This window comes from Manacus candei, unplaced genomic scaffold, assembly GCF_025592945.1.
Source record: "Manacus candei isolate 608988 ecotype Guabito, Panama unplaced genomic scaffold, ASM2559294v1 h1tg000022l, whole genome shotgun sequence".
NCBI classification, from domain to species: domain Eukaryota; kingdom Metazoa; phylum Chordata; class Aves; order Passeriformes; family Pipridae; genus Manacus; species Manacus candei.
Genome location: NW_026138070.1, coordinates 2,274,387 through 2,280,796, shown reverse-complemented (window position 1 = coordinate 2,280,796; position 6,410 = coordinate 2,274,387).

Below are 6,410 nucleotides of genomic sequence, written 5' to 3'. Positions count from 1 at the left end.
GGTAGCACAGAGAGCACATTCCTGCTGCTGCTCCTCGTTGCTTCTGTGTCAGTACCTGTCCCCCTGCCCGGCTCTCACTGCAAAAGGCTCTACCACTCCTGCATTCCTAATGCAAACATTGCAGGAGGATGATTCAGCACTTGGCAGAGAATTGCAGATGCTCCAGAGATTATTTTGAGCATCTTGGAGTGGCTCTGGGAAGCAGTGGGGTGATCAGGGTCCCTGCACTCTTCCCTGTGTCAGTCGAGGCTCTGTGCAGGGATGTGGGACTGGGCAAGCCCAGCATGCTGCCCTCCTGTCTCTAAGTCTGCTTTCCCCCTCCCAAAACTCTGCAGCCCCGGCAGGGATCCAGTGCTCCCCTTCCCCCTCAGGGAGCAGACAGCTCATCTTGCCAAAAAGATCGAACACAATTTCCTTTTTCTGTGTCACAGGCTCATTCCTGGGGCTGTGCTCAGGCCAGGTGCTTGCAGGGAGAGGTCTCCTGTTGGGAACAATCCCTTCCACTGGGCTGGGGGGATTGCTCAGACCTGTAATTTGAGTGGGGACTAACTGGTTTTGGTTTAAACGTGGAAACTGCTGTCTGCCATGATGGGAAGCAAAAAGAATCCAAAAGCAGCTGGAATCAATGGGCTGCAGCTCAAGGGGATGAACAGAGCCCCAAACTGCTGATGGGCCTCAGCAGGGGCTGTAGGATCTGCCTGTCCCTTGGGAACAGTGGCTGGACCCTGAGGGCTTGGACATTGGCATCTCTATTAATCTCTGATCCCCAGAGCACCTCTGCTGGCTTGGCCCTGTTCTCCCTCTAAGCCCTTGCACTGATGGTGGTGCCTTGGGGGAAACCACTCTGGAGACCCCAAACAAGGGGTTGGCAGTCTCACCCACAGAAGCTGTTTAATTTGGGGTGGTGGTGAGGGCTGGGGGCAGCCTCCCTCCCTGCACTGTGGGGAGCTATCCCCATCCTCTGCTCTGTGTGTTTGGAGCAGGTCTCTGCTCATCAGTGGGTTTCTCTGTTTCCTTCTGGACCTGCCTGTCGTGCACATCCCTCCCTTGCCTCAGTGAGCTCGCTTGGCAAGCCTTCCTCCATGCTCTGTGTGCTCTGTGCTGCATGGGGTGGACAGACTGGATGAGTTTTCCCCTCCCAACCTTGTGGGAGCATGACCAGAATGACTGTCTGCTGAGCCCACGGGCCTCCTGCCCTGTCCTGGACAATGGGGCCATTGGCACTGAGTGCCAAGGAACCAGCCTGGTCACTCTCCTCTGGAGGCAACACCGAGGGTGATGATGGGGGCCCAGAATCTTCCAGATGCCTGCCCAAGGGATGGTGTAGGAGGGTATCTCACATGCTCAGGTGCCCTGATCCACCCACCTGGTCTGCTCTGGATAGCTTCAGCAGGAAAGGGGAGAGGAGGGAGGTGCTCACATGAGGCCGCCTGGTCTCGGAGGAGGAGCAGAGTGGAGTGGCTGTTGCTGGGCAGAATGATGGAAAAAGAGGGTTGTGACAACCAGTATTAACCAGGGAGTGTTCCCTGTCCTCCCCCACCACTCCCCATCGCCTTTTTCTTTTTTTTTTTCTCTAAGCTCAAATAATGCAGAACACATCCACGGAGATTTTGGCTCAGTTTTCCCCCCTAAAAAACCTTTCCTCTGTGATGAAGCCTGAGACATCTCCAGCACAAAGGATTCTTTTTTTTTTTTTTTTTTTAAAGTTGTTAATGCTTTAAAAGAGGGGTTTAGGAGAGAACGACCTTCGGTGTCGGTTCTAATCTCACTGCACGAGTCTCTAATATCCCTTGCTCACACAAATACATAACACCCAGCTTCCTCCAGAGCATCCTTCAAGAAAATCGATGAGGAAATGGGATTTGCCATGCTGGTCCAGCTCACTCAGGGCCCTCTCTTCAGAGGTGACTGGACTCATGCACCAAAGGTAAAAATCCTCTGCCACCCACTCCTGCAGCAGCCTGAGGGAAAAAGAAATCCCTTCAGAGCATGGTTTCCCCTCCAGATTTTAAATAAATATTTTGGCCATCCCTGTTGGAGGGCCAGACCCTGTTACACTGCTGCAAAGCCTATAGTATCCAGGTGGGAATGAATTTACAGATCACTTGGCAAGACTTGCTTCAGGCCCCTTGCATCCAGGGGAGCAGCTCCAGGAACTTCCAGCTGTGAAATCACAACCTCAAACAGGGTGAGACAGAAATGACATCTGATGGGCACTGTTGATGTTGCTGTCACCCATAGGCTGTATGTCCTGCTGTGCCCCTGTGCTGTTACACCCTGTGGTGTGACCAGCTATGCCAGCGTGGCATCTCTGAGGGCTCAGTGATGTCGGGAGGAAAAGGCCCAGCAAGGGTTTGAGTAGGGGGCTGTGGTGAACTAGATGATATTTAGAGTTTCTGTCCAACCTCAACTTGTTCTGCAATTCTGTGATTGCAATTTTTTGGCAGATCTCTTCCATTTTTCCTGAGGATTGAGTCCATGGCTTTGGCTGGGTTCCCCTACTGCAGCACAGACCACTGTCACAGTATTACAGACTGGTTTGGGTTGGAAGGGACCTTGAAGTTCATCTCATTCCATCCCCCTGCCATGGGCAGGGGCACCTTCCACTATCCCAGGTTGCTCCAAGCCTTGTCCAACCTGACCTTGGACACTTCCAGGGATGGGGCAGCCACAGCTTCTCTGGACACCCTGTGCCAGGGCCTCCCCACCCTCACAGGAAGAATTTCTTCCCAATATCCAGTCTAAATCTACTCTCCTTCATGTTAAGGTCATTCCCCCTTGTCCTATCACTACATGTCCTTGAATGAAGTCCCTCTCCAACCTAAGCAAACCCTAAACTCAAGAGTGCTGCTTCCATATTTCTGCTAGTCTAAAAACCAAACACCTTTGGTGTAGGCTCCAATGCAATCCTAGTGTCAAGACAGAATGAAGCAGGACAACTCAAGGTGGACATTTTGTCTCACCTGGTTCCTGAGGGAGGAATATCTGACTCCCAGTTATGCCACTTATCCAGAAAGATGGGTGTGTGGTACTTTGTTCTGCTCTGTGCAGAGCCTGGGAGGTTCCCTGTAGTTTGAGTGACCATTTGACAGCTCTGTGCCCAAGGTGGTAGCCCTATGAGAGCACTGTTATGACCTCTTTCACTTCCCACAGGTCATACCAGCTCTCTCTTACTGTGAAGACGATTTGTACCCAGCTCTGGAGGTATCAAACCATAGGTTCCTCTGTCCTGGACCACACTGCCCTCTTGTCCCAGTGACATTAATCTGACCGTGCAGCTTCCACAAGTCCCCAGACATCCAGCTGGATGGCAGCCCCATCCTGCAGCACTGCACTGTTGGGGCCTCAGGCTTGTTGTCACAGTGCAAGACACCACAAGGTAGGTCCTGGAAGCTGTGGGATCACACACGTGAGCAGTGCATCACTGTGAGCATCCTGGGGGGCAGGCAGAGATATCAGCTCCTCTCCCCATGTTCAGCCTCCATGCAGGCCGTGGCTGTTTGCCAGCCTGATTCTGCCCTTCCAGGAGTTTCCTTTCTTTGAGGAAGCTGGTGTTACTCAGTAGTAGTACAGCTTGCTGCTGTCCCCTTTTCCCTGTCAGGGTCGACCATCCTCCCACCCTCATGGTTGCTGCAGCTCCAAGCCACATCCTCCATCTGTGCTGGGGACACAGCGGCTCTCGCTGCCTGCAGGCACGTCCCAGCACTCACAGAGCTGTTTTAACTTTGCCCTTCTGCCTTCTGTTCACCAGCTTCCAGATCTGCCCTTTCTGGTTCTCTCCACGTCTCCAAGGCTTCCCCAGCTCTAGGATGGTGTCTGGCCTTGGGTGTGGGACATTCCCACTCTGCACTGGCTCCAGTCTGTCCTTAATGGGAGTGAAGAAAACTCTCATGGTACCAAGGCGAGCAGCCTGGTAGTGTTCACTTGGAAAATGCATCACTTATCCAAGCTGTAAATGCTCTGGAAGGGACTTAAAGGCTCTTCTCCTTCCAGCCTGCTTACCATGGGCAGGAACACCTTCCACTATCCCAGGCTGCTCAAAGCCCCATCCATCATTAAACACTTCCAGGGATGGGGCAACCACAGCTTCTCTGGGCAACCTGTGCCAGGGCCTCACCACCCTCACAGCCAAGAATTCCTTCCCAATATCCCACCTAACCCTGCCCTCTGGCAGTGGGAAGCCATTCCCCCTTGTCCTGTCACTACATGCCCTTGTTAAAAGTCCAACAGGCTGCTCAGAGCACAAGGCTGCTGACTCACTGCTAGTAATGAAACTGGGCTGCAGAACCCATCCCCTTGTGTCCCACTGCTGCTGCAGTGCTCCTGCTGCACCTCCACTGGGCAAATCCAGTCCACTTGCAAGATTTCCTCTCCAGCTGGGCACACGGAGGCATGTGCATCTTCTAATGACAGCTGAGATTTGTGAGTATTGACTTCATTATTCAGTGATTAAAATATTCCAGCCTCCCTGCGACGAGGGGGTGCATTAATGATTTATAGTATTGCATTTTGATTCGACACCTTTAAGAGCGGCTTGTGCGGCGGATTCTGCTGAAATTTGGAAATTAAATCTGGAGATTTACCTGTTTAATTGGCTCGAAAGGTGGGACAGTGGGCTGGATGCACCACGGAGACAATAATCTGGAAGTGTCTCTGGACAGTGCCTGTGCCCCAGAGCAGCGTGGCTGCACCCGTGCCCGAGGGGGTGGCACTGGCTGGGGTGACACCACCCATCTCCACACACGACAGGAGGCTGGTGTCTGACCCTCTGTCATTCTTCTTGAGGCAGCTTTTGCAGAGTTTTTAAGTCTCTTATAAAGTGATGGGTCCTGGGAGCAGAGGGGCTTCCAGGAGTGTTTACGGGTCACAGGGGCTTCAAGCTCAGCACTTCTCTCCATGCCACTGTCCCACCTTCCTGTGGGACACTACTCTGCAACCATCTGTCCCAACAGACCATCCCAGCCCTTCCTGTTGCTCCTCTGGTGGAGGAGGCTGGGAATGAGACACAGTTGCCTGTGACTTTGCTGTCCCTGCAGGGAATCCATCACTGACCGTCCATCTCCATCCTCAGCCTCACCTGCTATTATCAGCAAACGCTCTGAGACCTGTTTGTCTGAGTCTCTTGTGTACGGTGGGGGGCCCCATCGATCGCCTTATCTCTTACCTCTGCTCTTAGCAGACCCCTGGGGCAGTGTCTTTTCCTCTTGCCCGCGTCCTGAGACGAGGAGGAGGGACAGCAAAGGGGGGGGGGGGGGGTGTGCTGTGTGACCTGCAGCGTGTTTCAGAGGGATGGACGGGAGGAGAAGGGATGTTCAACTCCAGGCATTCCCATCGCAGGATTTCCCCCTTGAACTGATGCCGGCAACAGCCTCAGCGCCTGGGGACCCCCAGGTCTCTTTCGGGAGTGTCATCCCATCCCCTTTTATCTCCACTCCTTCCCAGCCCAATTAGCTGTTTAAGGTACCGCAGACCTCATCCGATAAGTTTACCTAATTGCTTCACTTAAGTTAATTACTTCTTGGCTGAACAAGAAAGCAACATAATTGATGTCAAAGCGTATTTGTCACTTCGATTAACGTCCTGGGAGAGGGGGATCTCGTCCCTCCCTGGCACCCTTCCGTCCTGGCTGCGGCCACAGAGGCAGCCGGCAGCACCCCGCTCCTCGAGGACTTCCCTGAGTCCTGGATATTCCCTGGAAGTTGGGATAGCCGGCAGTCAGGACAGCCGGAATGTTGGGCTGAGGTCTCTCCTGCTGAGTAAGGCTGGCAGTGATTGTCAGGAAGTTTGCACCCGCTTCTTTCTTTTGGAGGGTTTTTTTTTATTTCTCTTCCCTTTGCATGTGAAAGGATTTGAGGTAGTAGGTTGGCTCACAAAAAGCTTTCCCTGGGAGCGGCTGCCTGCCGGACTGGGGGTGAATGCCCCGGAGAAAACGCCTCCCACTCCAGTGAAATCTTCCTCCCGTGACCTGCACCGAGAGGTGAACTTTTGTGCGAGAGAAAGATAATCCCCTTCGCTCACCGGGCCTGAAGGCGCTGTGATAAAAGCTTTATTCAAGATCAAAGACATATACTGCTTTTTTTTTTTTGCCTTTTTTTTTTTTTTTTTTTTTTTTTTTTTTTTTTTTTTTTAACTACTACCTTAAACAAAAAGTTTGGTTTATGCTGGATTGAAGCTCGGAGCGGTGACAGCTCCGGAGCTCATCTTCCCGGCTGTTCAGTGCCCGCGGGGAGCGGGACAGTGTGGGGATGGAAGGCACCGGGACCATTATCCCCGCACAAAGAGGGTTCGGGGGCTCCGCTCCATTTCCCAGTGCACGAAATCACTCAGGGTTCAGGTTCCCTTTCAGTCGGAGGGATTATCGGGCAGCTGGAGCAGGCGGGGGGGAGCCTGGGGAATGGTTTGCGTTTGAT